Source organism: Lynx canadensis, chromosome A1 (genome assembly GCF_007474595.2).
Source record: "Lynx canadensis isolate LIC74 chromosome A1, mLynCan4.pri.v2, whole genome shotgun sequence".
In the NCBI taxonomy this organism is placed as follows: Eukaryota; Metazoa; Chordata; class Mammalia; order Carnivora; family Felidae; genus Lynx; species Lynx canadensis.
Window position 1 is genome coordinate 124,681,033 of NC_044303.2, and position 17,885 is coordinate 124,698,917.

At 39.5% G+C, this 17,885-nt stretch overlaps 1 pseudogene; it reads left to right on the top strand.

Annotated features, from left to right (window-relative positions):
• The first annotated feature begins 14,155 nt into the window (after positions 1–14,155).
• LOC115517998 lies at positions 14,156–15,381 on the top strand (annotated as a pseudogene).
• Positions 15,382–17,885: the final 2,504 nt, after the last annotated feature.

A 17,885-nucleotide genomic window follows, 5' to 3' on the forward strand; every position in this document is an offset into this window, starting at 1 on the left:
AACTGAGAAAACAAGAGGGAATTGAAATACTTCATCCAGTTGAACAGCCAGTGCAGCCTTGAGTAAAAGCAGTCTAGGATTTGGGACCTTGGCTTTGCCATCTGAAATCGATCATTTGCGTGTGAAGAATAATTGCTGACTCTAGTGAAGATGGATAAATATCCTTTGTAGTGATCAAAATCACTCTTCTAACAAGAAGGGCTCTCAAAAATCCCACAATTTCACCTATAACACACATGGATTTTTAAACTTTGGCTAATCAGAGTAAGTATCATTTGTTCAGCACTTGACTGCTTTAGAATGCTTCTTACAATGATATCTGTGCCAGTGTTATAATTTTTTGCAATTAATGTATTCAGAAACTTGGGCTCAGCATGTATATAATTTGCCAAAGTTTCCTCCTCCATCATCATTACTCTACTCCTGAGGTTCTCAACAAGGGACCAATCTCTACCACCTTCCCTACCCTGGGAATGGGGAATAGCTTTTGGTGATATCTGGAGACATCCTTGTTTGTTGACAAAGGGGGAAAGAGCCATTGGCATCTAGTGGGTGGAGGCCAGGGGTGTTGCTCAATACCCTAGAACATACAAGATAGCCCCCAACCCCCAATATTACGAAGAATTATCCATCCCAAATGTTAATAACACCAAAGTTGAGAAAACCTGCTCTACATAGTCTCATTTTAAAGTTCCTTTTTGACTTCAGTGACCATTTCTATACTGACAACTGTCAAATCCATTATTTTTATTATTTCCCAAATTCCATACTCTTTTTACTAATTTCCTAACAGAGGCCTCTGCCTGGTTGTTATGTGGGAAGCTTAAACAGAATATGACAAAAATAGATCTTCTTCACCTCCTATATTCTGATATTTAAAAAAAAAGGTTTTTTTTTAATGTTTTTATTTACTTTTAAGAGAGAGAGAGAGCTAATAGGGGAGGGGCAGAGAGAGGGGGAGAGGATCCCAAGCAGACTCCACACTATCAACGCAGAGCCCAATGTGGGGACTAAACCCATGAACTGTGAAATCATGGCCTGAGCCATATCTGAGTCAGATGCTTAACCGACTGAGCCACCAGGCACCCCAATTCTGTTCTTGATCACAAACCCTACCATCTAGGGTTTCTCAAGTTAAAAGCATGATTGCCATTCTTGACCTCTTCCTTCCTCTTCTATTCCTCACTCACCCTAATCCAATCATTTGACAGGTCTTTCAAATACATCTGAGAAACATCTCTTGCAACTGGCCTTTCCTTTCCTTCACACTGACATCATTTTAGCATTAGTCCTCGTCATCTCAGGATAAATTGTTGCCTTAATTTGGCAAATCATGTAGGCAGTATCCTCAGAACCCATGAGTTATTATTATCCTCTTTATTTTACAGATGAGGAAAACATGGGGCAGAGAGTAAGTGGCTACTCAATGAAGAGGCAGGGGTTGACCTCAGGCCAGACTCTGTGCTGTCAACCACTACACTCTGCTACTTCCCAATTCATTATCTTAGACTTGACTTCTATCCTTTCCTACATGAATCAAATGTTCCAATTACTCTGAACATCTCCCGACTCTTGGATCTTTCTAGAGCTTTTCACATTTTTGTGTCATTGAAAATGATGCTTCCCTCATCCGGAACACCCTTTCTTCCCTCATTCTGGCTAGCTCCTAGCCATGATCCAAGGGCCAGTTCAGATAAAAGCTCTTCAAGGCCAGGTATCATATCTTATCCATATTTTCAGCCTCTAGCCCTGTATCTTTTTCATAACAGGTACCCAAATTTTTACAGAATAAAAGAAAATTACTTTCTCTTTCTACTACTTCCAATGTGAAGTTACTTTGCAAATATTTTCCAGTGAAAACGGCTCCATCAATATCCCATTTCTTCCTCAAGGCAACTAATTAGAAGTTAATGCTTGTATATAAGTATATACAAAGGTGAGCTTCTTTAAAATATATTGATTGTATGAGTTGAATATATATATCCAATAATATTATATATATTCAATATACATTGAATATACTATAGTATTGAATATATATTCAAATCATATATATTCAATATATAGTATTGAATATATATATAATTCAATATATAGTACTGACTATATATTAAATTCAAAGAGGTGGTGTCAAATGTTCTGAAGAGCACTAAACACTTTTAAGGTTTGTTTATGATCCAAAATTTCTGCTTCAAGTTGAAAATAAGTCTCTTATCTTTGGCCTACTAGAACCAAAAAAAAAAAAAAAAAACTGCTTTAAGAGTGATTTGTTTCAAATAATTCATCTCAGAGTGAAGAAGAAATTCAAAAGATGTTTACATTGGAAAGTCTACCCCACGTTCACATTATTTTAACAACTTTCCTCTCCCTCTCCCCTGTCCCCTGGCACCACGAGTTGTTGAAGTAAAGACGCAATATGGTGCAAGGATTTAAGGTCATTCTAATTTCTATTTCTCTCATGACTAGCATAAGGCAAATGAGAAGACAAATATTTCCTGCAAGCATCTTCTTTGTCATCAGCAAAAGAGGGAAATAAATATATAGTGTAGAAAAAAAATCCTTTGGCAAGACCATAAAGTCTTTATGCTCAGAAACAAAACCTGATTATCCCCTGGTCCATTAATTCTCCCAAACCATTAGCAATTGGAAGACAAGGACAAAAAAATGAAGATAAACAAAAAAATGTTCAGAGGCTGTGAGAGTTAAAATGATTACTGAGATATGACCCCTGTTCCTCAGATGGGGAAAAGTATAATAAAAGGTCATTCTTTCCTTTAGCTTCTGGTAATATGAGAATCAAATCCTGCATTTTCTTTGTTAAAATGACATTTTCTATCTTTTTTTCCTCACCAAATAGGATAATTATTCAGCATGAACACATTTTTAATGGGATAGTTCCAGTATCCTGTCCCCAGAGGGTCTTAGCTTTGTCTCTGAAAACCCATAAAGTCAATGTGGAATTATATTCATTAGCACTCCTTTTGAGGGGTCCTGAGGTATGATCCCGAGGCGTTGATCCCGAGGCGTTAATCCCGTGTATAGCAGTTACGTGTGCAAAAATTGCAAACTTAATCTGTATTTACTCAGGAAAGTGAAAAGACCTATTCCTTTTGTTATTCACATACCCAAACGGTCCCATGGCAGTGTCAGCTCCATATGATGGTGGGTTTTCTTTAGGTGATTTCCTATATGACTTTGTGGGAAATCAGGAAGTAAGTGTTCTTCTTTTGGGCATAATTCCTCCACCCTAAAGAACAGTTTAAAATGGCTGCTGAGGCTGCTCTTGGCTTTCTAAAACCAGGACTTTCATACTAGCATGTTTTTTCATGGCTATTCCCCTTGCCTAGAATGCTCCCTCACACCTTTCTACTTCTCACTTCATCTAGTTCATTATTGCTTCAATCTCACCTTAAAATCACTGCACTTCAGGGGCGCCTGCGTAGCTTAGTCGGTTGAGAGTCTGACTTCGGCTCAGGTCATGATCTCATGGTTTGGGAGTTCGAGCCCTACATTGGGGCTATCAGAGCAGCGCCTGCTTCAGATCCTCTGTTTCCATCCCTCAACCCCTCCCCCACTTGTGGTGCCCTCCTCCCTCCGAAATAAAAATAAATATTAAAAAAAAAATCACTGCTCTTTGGTGGCCTAACAAATAAACTAGGCTATAGTTTTTATTTAGACCATCCATTCTTAACCTTAGCTATGCATTAGAACTACCTGGGGGTGCTTCTAAAAACTATTTATTACCAGGCCTACCATGGATCAATTAAATCTTACTATCTAGGATGGGTATAGATAGCAGTACTTTAAAAAAAATAGCCCTAGGTGGTAATGAGCATAACTTTCTTCATATCTCCATAGGAGTTCTGAGCTACTTACAAATATTGGTTCACTGTCTCTCTTTGTCATTATATCATATAATGAAGTGGGGAATTTTGTTTACCAAGAAATCTCAATGTGAGAGAAAGAATTCATTTTCCAGGTGTGTGGTCCCTTCCCCAGGAGCAAGAGAGGGAAGGTGGTGGATGGGGGTGATTCATGGATCTTCTGGGTCCACTTCTCTAATCAAAAGTAAAGATCATTTTTAAGTTTAGTTTTGGTTGCTAACTGTGTTTGTTTGACAGTTACTCCATGAAGAGACCATGTCACATGGATATTGAGTGAATAAATGAATGGGTAAGTGACTGAGGGAGTAACTGAGAAATACTTTTTACATCTGATTCAACCTCAAATTTCCACTTATAGGCTTTCATTATGAAGACTCTTTTAACAGACCACTTTTTTTTTTTCATTCCTCACAGGCATTGGCACATAAATCCCCCTTGGAAGTTTAAAAGATGTTTTAGATTTGATGTCCAAAACTAAGGAGGATTGGAAGCTCAGTTTTGGAAGGATTTATTTGGGTATTTGTCATGGACTTTCAAAATACCAAATCCAAAATCTCAATTTTGTCTTCTCAAACAGGCAAATTCTAACATGAGCTAAGAATGCCAATGATATGCTCAAGACACAGAAAAGAGACTGGAGTGGATTTGCCACTAGAGAAATGCAGTGTTATGTAATATGAGGTACACTTCCAGTCTAAGAACTAGCCCTGCAGACTGCCACTGGAATGTGGTCCCTCCTCATGCCACTTCCAAGAAATATCAAGTTTAAGAAATAAGTAGCAAATGTAAGCTAAGAAGGGAAGGAAACTGAGTAACGAGGGAAGGAAACTGAGTAACGAGGGAAGGAAAGCATATACTGTTCAATACCTCTGTATTTCCAGGCAAGAAAGAACTTGCCATTCTTCATTTCATTAATCTAGTTAGATAGTTCTCAGAGACTTCCAAATGTCAAACTATGTTCTAAGCATTAGAGATACAGCAACAACAACAAGAAAAAAACACCAACGAGGGCGCCTGGGTGGCTCAGTCGGTTAAGCCTCCGGAGTTTGGCTCAGGTCATGATCTCGTGGTTCATGAGATCAAGCCCCACATCTGGCTCTGTGCTGACAGCTCAGAGCCTAGAGCCTGCTTCCGATTCTATGTCTCCCTCTCTCTCTCTGCCCTTCCACTGCTCATGCTCTCTCGCTCTCTCTCTCTCTCCCTCTCTGTCTCTCTCAAATAAGCATTAAAAAAACAAAAACAAAAAAACAACCAACCAACCAACCAAAAATCCCTCTTCTCATTGATGAAACATTCTAACCAAGGTAGGTAGAAAACAAACACAACACACGGTGTGATGAAAGTACTATGGAGGAGGTACAGTAGGGAAAAGGGATAGGAAATATAGGGGGCATTGCCATTTTGAGTAGGGTTGCCAAGCATAGGCCCAAGTGGAGAAGGTGACAGCTGAGTAAATTCCCAAGAGAGTTGATGGAGTGAGTTGTGTGGACATTTGGCATGAAGTGTAGAGGCAGAGAAAACAGCAAGTGCAAAGCCCTGAGGCAGGAATCTTAAAAGTTCTGGAAGGTGTTTGGCCTCTACTCTGAGTGAAATAGGGGGCTTCAGTGGGTTTTAAGTGGAGGAGGGATACGATCTCACACCTTTTGGGATTGCTCTGGCTGCAAAGTTGAGAGTTGACCGAAGGGAGCAGGAATAGAAAGACCAATGGTGAGGCTGGTGCAATACCGCAGGTGAGAGATGATAGTCACTTGAGGTAGAGCTGACAGCATCAGCAGCTGGATTAGACAAGGGGTGTGTGACAGAGAGAGAGAAGAATAAAGGATGGCCTCAAGGTCTCTTTTCTGAGCAGCTGAGGTGAGGAAAGCTCTGGTAGGAGGAGGCAATAGTTGGCACTTGATCCCAAGCCAAGCACTTTCTGAATGTAAAGGAACACAGGATGTACAAAGAACTTAACATCCAACTTAGGCCAACCTCTTCACTGAGGAAACTGAGGCCGTAAAAAGGGGGAGGTATGTGGGAGGCAGGACAGGCACTAAAATAAACTGTCTTATGAGTTTTGCTCAGAACCAACTGGTCCAGAATAGAGACAACCTGCACCCTTAGGTGAATATAGGAATAGCAGATGGTACTGTGGTAGGACTACAGAAGCCTTTCAGGCAAACCACTTTAGGGAAAGAAAAGACCACATATTTTGGAGGGCCCTGAGTAAGTCTTCCCCAAGTGAAGCTGTCAGCCATGTCCTGTGCTGTAGTTCCCCTCCTCAAGGCAGAGAGTAAGAATGAGTACATGATGGTAAGATTCTGGAGTGGGAAGGCTGGAGACCTTTTAGGTGAAACAATGGATTGGGTGGAATCCCTCCCAAAGTCAGAGCTGCTTGTTGTTACTGTTCTTGCTGCAGATGTTCTAAACAATGCTACTAAAGGGCTGAGTGTGGGCGTGTTCTTTCTTGACACTGACTCTGATGATGGCCCTCCTTTTAAATGTTATGGACTTCATCATCACTCCTTGCACATTAGCATTCTTGAATCTTCTATTTTGGGTGACCTTCAGCCAACAATAAGCCCTCCCACTTCTGCACAGTTGCTTCTTGGTTTGGGTTGGAATCCAACATAGCAGAGTCAGGGAAGAAGATTTGCTTCATGGGGCTTACTTTCTGTCCTTGAAGCTCCCTTCAGTCCTTTCCTGTGGTCTTGCCTCTCTGCCCCTCCATCTTCCTGGTCAGGCATACTGCTTTGTCCTGGGTTCTCTGCTGCCACAGAACAGACAGTAAGGACACTGAGGCCTCATGGAGGAGGGACAGTTAAGGCTTTGTTAAGAGAGTGTCTCCATGTGTCCAGGTCTCTTTTTCTCACCATTCCATTTTGCAGCCCAAAGACTTTCAAGGTCCAAAGCCATCAAGAGGCTTCTCTAGGAAGCCAAAGCAAGGCAGTGCAATGCCAGAATTGGCCCACATAAATTTGGCATTCTCAGGATGTTCTTTAAATTTTTTTTTTTTTTCAACGTTTATTTATTTTTGGGACAGAGAGAGACAGAGCATGAATGGGGGAGGGGCAGAGAGAGAGGGAGACACAGAATCGGAAACAGGCTCCAGGCTCTGAGCCATCAGCCCAGAGCCTGACACGGGGCTCGAACTCACGGACCGCGAGATCGTGACCTGGCTGAAGTCGGACGCTTAACCGACTGCGCCACCCAGGCGCCCCACAGGATGTTCTTTAGTAACATAACAGTATTTGAGCTGGATTTGCTATAGCTCTTTCCACAGTATCTGTGTCTTCAAGGGTCTCAAATGAAGACATCACAGCAACAAAGAATAAATGCTGATAGTGGGCTTCAGAGCCATATATTACCATCTTCTTTTTGGACCTATTGTGGCAGATTTCAAGGGAAACCCAAAGTGACTAAAAGTGAAGGGCTAGGTTTTTAATGAAAAACAAAAGTAACTAAGATAAATAATGTCAAACATCATTAACAAATGACAAAAGTCTATTTAGGAATGTTCTTTAAGTTCATGAACGGGATTACCCAGAGTTTAGGAACAAAGTAAAAAGAAAATGGCTTGTATTAGTAAAATGATCAAATGTGAAAGGGCATGTTCAATATTTATAGAAGTTTCTGTGAAAGACTGCTGGATTTCCATCTTTGGTGATATACTGATATATGTTGATTTAATGCAATCTCAGAAGAGGTAACAATCTTGGAAAAGAAGAACAAGTTTGGAGGACTCACATTTCCCAATTTTATTTTATTTTTTTATGTTTTCATTTATTTCTGAGAGAGAGTGAGAATGAGTGAGAGAGAGAGAGAGAGAGAGAGTGCACCCACTGGTGCTGGTGCGCAAACACAATTTTTTCTTCATTTTTCTTATTATAGACACAACATAAAATTTACCATATTAACCATTTTTAAGTGCAAAGTTTAGCAGTGTTAAGTATATTCACATGTTGTGAAACGTATCTCCAGAACCTCATCTTGTAAATCTCAAACTCTATATCCTTTAGATAACTCCCCTTCCCCCCTCTCCAACCCCTGGTAACCACCATTCCACTTTCTGTTTCTATGAATTTGACTATTTTAGATACCTCATATAAACGAAATCAAGGAGTATTTGTCTTTTTCTGACTGGCTTATCTCACTAAGCATGATGTCCTCAAGTTTCTTTCATGTTGTAGCATGTGACAGGACTCTCTTCCCTTTTAAGTTTGAGTCATATTCCATTGGCTGTGTAGACCACACTTTGGTAATCTGTTCATCTGCCCATGGAATTTGGGTTGCTTCTGCTTTTGGCTACTGTGATTAGTGCTGCTATGAACGTGGGTGTGAAAATATCTTTCAATATGTTTTAGCTTTTTAAGAAACTGCCAAAGTGTTTCCTAGAATGGTTGTACCAAATTACATTCTAACCAACAGTGTATGAAAATTTCAGTTCTTCCACCTTCTCATCAACATTTGGTATGGTCAGTCTTATTAATTTTAGCTATTCTTATAGGTATGCAGTGGTATCTCACTGTGGTTTTAATTTGCACTTTCCTAATGACTGATGATGCTGAACATTTTCCCATGTGCTTATTTCTATCTTTGTATCTTCTTTGGAAAAGTTGAGAACCTTAAGATAAAACAATGGATTGGGTGGAAACTCTCCCCAAACCAGAGCTATTTGTTGCTATTCCTGCTGCAGCTGTTCTAGACAATGGTACTAAAGGGCTGCATGTGGGCGTATTCCTTCTTGACACTGATTGTGATAATGGTCTTCTCTTTTAGTGTTCTGGACTTCATCATCTATTCATATCTTTTGTGCATTTTGTTTATTTTATTATTGAGTGTGAGAGTTCTTTACATGTTTTTGATCCAAATCCTTTATAAGAAACATATTTTAAATATTTTCTCCCAGTTTGTGTCTAATCTGATCATTCTGTTAATGATAACCATAAAAAGTACAAGTTTTCATTTTTATGAAGTTTAAGTTAGCAGTGTTTGCTTTTATTGATCAGATCTTTGGTATCATATCCAAGAAATCTTCGCATAACCCAAGATCATAAACCTTTTTTCCTGTGTTTTCTTCTAGAAGTTTTGTACTCTTGTAGGTTTAAGCTTTAAGTCCATGATCCGTTTGAGTTAACTTTTGTATCGTGTGCAAAATGTGGATCAAGATTCTTATTTTTGCATCTGGATATCCAATTATTCCAGCACTTTTTTTGTTGAAAAAAACCTACACTTTCTTCAGTGAACTGTCTTTGTATCTTTGTTGAAAATTGGGTATCCATACATAAGTGGGTCTATTTCTAGAATCTATTCTCTTCTATTGCTCTATCTTTAAACCATTACCAAAATATCTTCATATCATAGCGTTCTAAATTTTGAAATTGGGTAGCATTAATGCTCCAACTTTGTTCTTCTTTTTCAAAGTTGCTTTCGTTATCCCAGGTCTTTTGCACTCTCGTAAGAATTTTAGAATTAACTCATTAATTTTGACAAAGAAGTCCACTGGGATTTTGATTAGGATTGCTTTGAATCCACAGATCATTTTACAGAGAATTCACATCTTTACAATACTGAATCATCCGATTCATGAACATGATATATTTCTCCATATATTTCAGTCTTCTTTAATTTCTCTCAGTTTTTATTTTTATTTAGTTTTTATTGCTCAGCTCTTGCACATATTTTGTCAGACTTATCCCTATTTTTTTATATTTTTGGAACGGTATTTTTTAAAATTTCAATTTCCAATTATTCATTGTTTAGCTTGTCTGGTTTTTAGCTTTTACATTTATCTTATTAGATTCTCCTGTCTCTGTTCTCATTGCTGAATGGGTAGGAAGCTTAAAGGTACTTGCTTATTTTGAGAGATTTGTTGGCCAAATCTTACTCACACAGGTCTGGGAAAGGAAACATTCCCTGTAAGATACTTCTCATTACCTTTGTATAGGCAGAATCCTTACCCTGCATCTTTGGATAAGAACACTTCTCTGCAGTTCTTTTCTGGAGCTTCCTGATTTTCTGTTGCAGCAAACAAAACCCACAGAGACCAAGGTCCTGGCACAAATGCTACCAGTTTTCTAATCACTTGGCATTGGTCACTGAAGGTCACAGAGCTTCCTGGCAGGAAGTAGGGCACAGACGGCAGGTGGCCCTGCCAGAGCAGCTGAAAAAAAGCTCTATTCATGGCAGATTGTATATCACCAACTCGCTGTGACAGCACCACATACCTGCCAGCCCCAGAGCAGGCTGATTAGGGTAATTTAGGTTTTGTCTTCAAGCATAATTATTAGAGCTGTCAACAGCCTCTGTGATGCTAAAATGAAGAATCACATCCAGAGAATGATGGAGAAGACCCAATGGGTGCTCAAACAGGCATAGAAGGCTAAGAGGCAATAGATCATTTCAACCCCAAGACAATATGATTTGGGAATAAGAAAATGCAACCATGTTCAGTAGAGTTCATGGTGCTCTGAAGATATATAAGAATGAGAACTCAGAGGTGATCTTAGGAGTCCTATATGTAAGTCTCAAGGAAAGGATCTACTTTATAAAAGCATCTGAACCACAGACTATTTAAGAACAGAACACACTGAGACTTAATCACTAATGTGCTTGGCACAGAACTGCCCACAGAAGCCCCACAGGCTTAGTAAAGTTTCACAGAGAGCTTTACTGGCCTTGTAAAAACCTCAGACCTAGGACTAGAATCCTTATTTTAAGTAGAACTGGAGGTATTAACTCACTGTGATTTCAGAAGCAACAGAAATGTGTCTCATGATCCTAGCACACTATGCTCATCAATGTCTGACATTTCATGAATTCTTTTGCTTTCTTTTCAACTACTGAGATGATGACAACTTTGGTGGAAGAGTAAGTCATTAGGCTTTATCAGTCATTTACACCCCAGTGTGAATGCATTTATCAGAAAACATTTTTTTTCTCGTCCTTGGAGAGTATAGTACAAAAGAAATAAAAAAAAAAAAACTGGAAGTGAGTGAAGAAAAGTGAAAGGGGGCAAAGGCATGAGAGAGACTGACTGACTGATTGATACTCTTTCAAATTTCAAATGGGGCCAGCTTGGTAAAACTCACACAGAAGTATCAAAGGATACTGTCCAGAAAGTGAAAAGACAATGCAAAGAAAAGGATAAAAGGTCTGCAAATCATATATCTGATAAGGGTCTAGTATCTGGAATATATAAAGAGCTCTTACAACTCAACAACAGAAGAACAAAAACTCCATTTAAAAATGGAAAAAGGACTTGAATAGACATTTCTCTAAAGAAGATAAACACATGGTAAATAAGCACATGAAAAAAAAATTAACATTGTTAATCACTAAAGAAATGCAAGTCAAAAGCAGAAAAAATACCACTTTACATCCACTAGGATGGCTATAGTGAGAAAATTGGACATTAACAAAGTGCTGGCAAGGATGTAGAGAAAATGGATCCCCCATACATTGCTTATAGGAATGTAAACCAGTGCAGCTGCTGTTGAAAACAGTTTGGAGGTTCCTCAGAGAGTTAAACATAGAATTACCATATGACACAACAATTCTACTTCTAGGTATATATACAAAAGAAATGAAAACAGATGTACAAAGAGAAACTTGTACATGAATGTTCACAGCAGCACCAGTCACAGTACTCAAAAGGTCTAAACAGCCCAAATGTCCATCAATTAAGGAATGGATAAATAAAATGTGGGATATCCATACAATGTAGTATTATTCAGCTATGAAAAGGAATGAAGAGCCACTAAATGTTACAACATAAATTCACCTTGAAAACATTATGGGAAGTGAAAGAATCCAGACAAAAGGCCACACATTTTATACTCCATTTATATGAAATATATAGAATAGGCAAGTCTGTAGAGACAGAAAGCAGACTGCCGGGGGCTGGGGGAAGGTGAAACGGAGAGTTACAGCTTAAGAGCCTTGGAGTTTCCTTATGGAGTGATGAAAATATTCTGGAACTAGATAGTGGGGATGGTTGTACAATATTATGAATGTACTAAAAGCCACTGCATCACACACTTACAGATGGTTAAAATTCAGATGGTGAATTTTATGTATATGAATTTTACCTAAAAAAAAAGCTATATAGAAACTCCATGAACTTTTGGCTAATTCCACGCAAACCTTATCTTCTCAAGTGTCCATTCACAGCAAGACAATCCTGTATTACGAGTGATATCTAGAGAACACACCCCAGCCAGGCTTCTGAGAAGCCTCGTTAGCAGAGCTTCAAAAGTGTAACTCTTTTATCCTTCCTGATGTACTGACTGTCAAGCTGCAACACAGGAATTAGAACCAGATAGAAGGAAGATGGGCAGGGAAAACAGATGTGCAACACAAGAAATGTAAAAGTGCTGAAGTGGAATCAAAACCTGAGCCATCAGAATTTGTCATAGTTGAGGGAAGTGCCAGGAACCAGACCTCAATACAGGATAAGCAGAGAGGGCCTTTTTGACCACCTCTGAAACAAATGCTTTCTTTTCCGTTATCTCCTCCTCCAAGTCCTCAGGTGTTAATGCATACACACAACTACTTACACACACACACACACACACACACACACACACACACACACATGATTTAACACTTTATTACTGTTCTTAGGGCTACTTTTTTTTTAATTTTAACGTTTATTTATTTTTGAGACAGAGAGAGACAGAGCATGAACAGGGGAGGGGCAGAGAGAAAGGGAGACACAGAATCTGAAACAGGCTCCAGGCTCTGAGCGGTCAGCACAGAGCCCGACGCAGGGCTCGAACTCACTGACAGTGAGATCATGACCTGAGCTGAAGTCGGAGGCTTAACCGACCGAGCCACCCAGGCGCCCCTTAAGGCTACTTTTAAGTACAAAAAAAATGACCTGCCAAAACTGATTTTTTTCTTCCAGGAAAAACAGGCCACAGAGAATGGTATGTTACAGATTTGCAAACAATATATTTATTATTATATGTTACAAACTATGTATATATAGTTTATAATATGAAAAGATGAGGTTTGTCTAGATATTGGAAAGGTTCAGTGGTTGATTCCCCCCCCCCTCCTTTTCTAGTCATGGTTGAGACATTTTGATTAATTGGGAAAAACAAAATAAAATTCATTACTGCTGAATCAGAAAGAATGTCCATTGCAAGTGATTTGACTAAATTTGGTGATGCAGCTAGTGGTTCCACAATTTAATCTCTACCGACAAACCACAGTTAAAGGCATTGCACAAAAGGGTTGCGCTTTTTACATGAAAACTCATTCGTTGGACCATGATGAGTCAAAGGGTCAGGTCCAGTGGTTGTACGGATCAGTCTTTTCTCTCTTTCATGGCCTCAAACTGCCATCTTGAAAAAAACACCAGGTAAGTTTACTATTGGGTCTGGAAGAAAATACATTTTAGATCTTGATGACAGACTAACAACTGTCTGTCATCCTTATATATTAAGAAAAGCGTAAATTTCTAGGAAGCAAATGTTAGGTACTCAACATAGTTATGAGATGAACAATTCAGGCTGTGAAGACAGGATGAAGGATGTTGGAAGGGGATGTTGCAAGTTCTCCACTAGAATCTGATGGAAGTTGAAAAAAATGGCATGAAAACACTGGTTTAAAAGTTTATTTATGGGGCGCCTGGGTGGCGCAGTCGGTTAAGCGTCCGACTTCAGCCAGGTCACGATCTCGCGGTCCGGGAGTTCGAGCCCCGCGTCAGGCTCTGGGTTGATGGCTCAGAGCCTGGAGCCTGTTTCCAATTCTGTGTCTCCCTCTCTCTCTGCCCCTCCCCCGTTCATGCTCTGTCTCTCTCTGTCCCAAAAATAAATAAACGTTGGAAAAAAAAAAAAAGATTAAAAAAAAAAAAAGTTTATTTATGCTGAGAAAACTTCCCCCACAAATGGGGCTAGTCCAAAGGACAATTAAAAATATCTTGGGCTACACTGTGTCTTCCTGGAGAAGAAGGTACTCAGAGGGACAACTGAGGTGCTGGATGTGAGGAAGAGCAAGAGCATGGAGACTAGGAGCCCAAGGATAGTAACAAAAGGAGATGCACCTGCTCTTTCCCCGGAGCCCTCTGCATTTTTAAGTGTCAGGTAGAATTAGGGGTCTTTTGTCTGTAAACCATACTTCTGTGACGAAAATATAAATCAATCCTGTTCCTCTCAGCGGACAATCTGTTACCTACCTGTAGTCTCTCCAGCTGTGGGAATGCCCCTCCACTTTCCACCCTGGTTTGTTCTTTAAGCTGCAAAACTGCACCCAAGCTTGCTTGATATCTGTTTCTCTCAAGTGTCATGATGGTGGGCCTTGAGAGAGGTGAAGGCTTCATGGTCACGCTCCATGGTCTTCCTGCTGCTGCTTGGTTGAGGATGAGCAGAACTTCCTTTCTGACTGCACAATTCATGATGGGGATGCAGGCATTCATTTTATCTACACTAGAAAAGGCAGGAAGAGTGGTGAGGCTTTTGTTGAACTTGAATCAGAAGATGATGTAAAAATGGCCCTAAAAAAGACATGGGAAAGCATGGGACACCAGTACATTGAGGTCTTCAAGTCCCACAGAACCAAGATAGATTGTGTGCTGAAACACAGCAATCCAAACAGTGCCAACACCACCAGTGATAGCTTTGTGAGGTTTCAGGGACTCCCATTTGGATGCACCAAGAAAGAAATTCTTCAGTTCTTCTCAGGGTTGGAAATTGTGCCAAATAGGATCACATTGCTCGTGGACTCAGAGGGCAAGATTACAGGGGAAGCTTTTGGGCAGTTTGCCTCACAGGAGTTGGCTGAGAAGCCCCTAGGGAAGCAGGAGAGAATGGGGCACAGATAAAATAAAGTGTTCAAGAGCAGTCAGGAAGAAGTTAGGCATACTCAGATCTCCCTCTGAAGTTCATGTCTGTACAGAAGTCAGGGTTTTATGACTACCCTGGGACAGCCAGGAGGTATATTGGACTGTCAAGCAAGTGGGCCTAGAAAGAAAGGGTAGGGTGCTTACAGTGCAGGTTATGGGGGATATGAGGAGTACGGCAGCCTCAGCGATGGCTATTCCTTCACCAATCTCTCTCTTGGGAAAAACCTCAGTTACTTACTCTCTCAGGCATGTATGACCACAGATATGGAGGCTGCTAGTTCACTGTCCAGAGTACCACTGGGCACTGAATCCACATGAGAGGGATGCCATACAGAGCCGTAGAGAACGACATTTATAACTTTTTTTCTCCACTCAACCCTAAGAGAGTCCATATTGAGATTGGTCCTGATGGAAGACTGATTGGAGAAGTCAATGTTGAGTTTGCCACTCCCGAACACCAGCTATGTTCAAGGACTGTGCCAACATGCAACACAGACACATAGAACTTTTCCTGAATTCCACTACTGGGGCCAGCAATGGGGCATAGAGCAGCCAGATGATGCAAGAAATAGGGTGTCGGCCCAGTCCACTTATATTGGCCTTGAGAGCCTGTCTGTGAGTGGCTATTATACGGCTGGCTATTGAGGCCAGAACACCATGGGTGGATAGGACCAGTTTTGTAGGAGCGTTTCAGTTATTGCAATTAAATTTTCACAGGCAGCCAACAAACAGTGAAAAGCTGGGACACATTTTGCACCATGAGTTTGTGAAATTTACATTAAAAAATGACCTCTTCAGGAAGCAAAAATCATATAAAAACAGGGAGGGGGACAAAATGTAAGAGACTCTTAAATATGAAGTACAAACAGAGGGTTACTGGAGGGGTTGTGGGAGGGGGGATGGGCTAAATGAGTAATAGACATCTTACCCATTAAGGAAATCTACTCCTGAAATAATTGTTGCACTATATGCTAAGTTGGATGTAAATTAAAGAAAAAAAATGACCTCTTTAGTGTTTTCTCAGGCAAACTTTTCTTCTAGCATGTGATACGGAGTAAACTAAAACTGTTTTCAGTGTTTTTCCATTAACATTTTGGTACTGCACTTCAGCATAATGTTATCTGAGTTAAAGTAGTTTTGAGTACATTAAATGGATTTTTTACACCACATCACCATGAACACAGTGGGGAGATGTGCTTTTTTTTTTGAAAACTCAAGGTGCCAGATCCCTAATTCAAAGAGGAACATTTCTCATTTTTTTTTTATTCTAGTTTATTTTCATTTAAAATCTTTTAGGTTAAGTTTAAGCTTTTAAAATAAGTTAGTTTTGAAAATTGAGTCATATTACTAATACCCTAGGAGTTAGTGAGGCCTTGACTTAAAACTCTCTTTGTACAGTGATTTCTTTCTGGGTATATTTTGCTAAGTGAAACTTGTTAAAGTTTTTTGTTAACTAGTTTTTTTTCTTAAAATAAAGATTTTTTTTTCACACTGAAAAAAAAGTACCTTGTCTCCACAAAGAAAGGAAGAATAAGGTATGTATAATATATGTGTGGGTGTAATATTTAGGTATATAACCTAATTTCACAAATAAAGATAAAGGAATTCCAACTCATGACACAATTTTTAAAATACCTTAAGACCTATCTCTAAGAATCACCCTTAACCAGGTGATCCCAGGTTATTTGGGGTATTACAATAGCAAAAGATCTATTTTTCAAAAATGATTAAGGCACTTCATTATTCACCAATTAGATTTACTTAGCCTTAAGATGTCTTGCTCTTATTGGAATTCATCACCCTATAATTTACAGGGACAAAGGCCTCTTTCTTGGACATGAACCAGAAACCTGGGAGGGAAACTGTGTGGTTCTGAGTTCTGCTGATGTTGGTTTCCATTATATCTGTGGCAAGTTGTTTTAGCTCTGGGCCCAGTAGATCTGGTTCTGAAATTACCTAAACTCTACTTTTCTCATCAATCAAACAGACTTCAAATTTATTCTTCCTTCTCAATTTTGTTATTTTTGATATTTGCAAAAATAAAAAATACAGCATGGTTGTGAATTATTTACAAAAACAGGAATTACCTTTGTCAAATGAGTTCTAAACCAGGAAACTTAGCAAGAGGACTCCTGGGTGTTCCCTGTATCCAGGCTAGCTGGCATCACACATGAAGAATCCAAGGCTGTGGCTTCCTCCCAGAGGAGGCTAAGTCCAGTCAAAGGGCAAGGTCTTTCCAAAACTTTACCCCAGACAATACACATAGGACAACTCATTGTGAAATTCAGTTTGTATAAGTTAATCTCAAATATCAATTAAATCTCCAAATACATCTTCACAGAGCTAGAAAAAAAATCCTAAAATTTGTATGGAACCAGAAAAGACCCCAAATAGTCAAAGCAATCTTGAAAAAGAAAACCGAATTTGGAGGCATCGTAATCCTGGACTTCAAGATGTTTTACAAAGCTGAAATCATTAAGACAGTATGGTACTGGCACAAAAACAGACACTCAGATCAATGGAACAGAATAGAGAACCCAGAAACGGACCCACAAATGTATGGCCAACTAATCTTTGACAAAGCAGGAAAGAATATCCAAAGGAATAAAGACAGTATCTTCAGCAAGTGGTGCTGGGAAAACTGGACAGCGACATGCAGGAAAATGAACCTGGATCACTTTCTTACACCATGCACAAAAATAAACTGAAAATGGATGAAAGACCTAAACGTAAGACAGGAAGCCATCAAAATCCTCAAGGAGAAAGCAGGCAAAAACCTCTTTGACCTCGGCCACAACAACTTCTTAACTCAACATGTCTCCGGAGGCAAGGGAAACAAAAGCAAAAATGAACTATTAGGACCTCATAAAAATAAAAAGCTTCTGCACAGCAAAGGAAACAAACAAAAGGCAACTGACAGAATGGGAGAAGATATTTGCAAAGGACATATCAGATAAAGGGTTAGTATCAAAAATCTATAAAGAACTTATCAAACTCAATACCCAAAAAAGAAATAATCCAGTGAAGAAATGGGCAAAAGACATGAATAGACACTTCTCCAAAGAAGACATTCAGATGCTAACAGACACATGAAAAAATGCTCCACATCACTCATCATCAGGGAAACACAAATCAAAACTACAATGAGATACCACCTCACACCAGTCAGAATG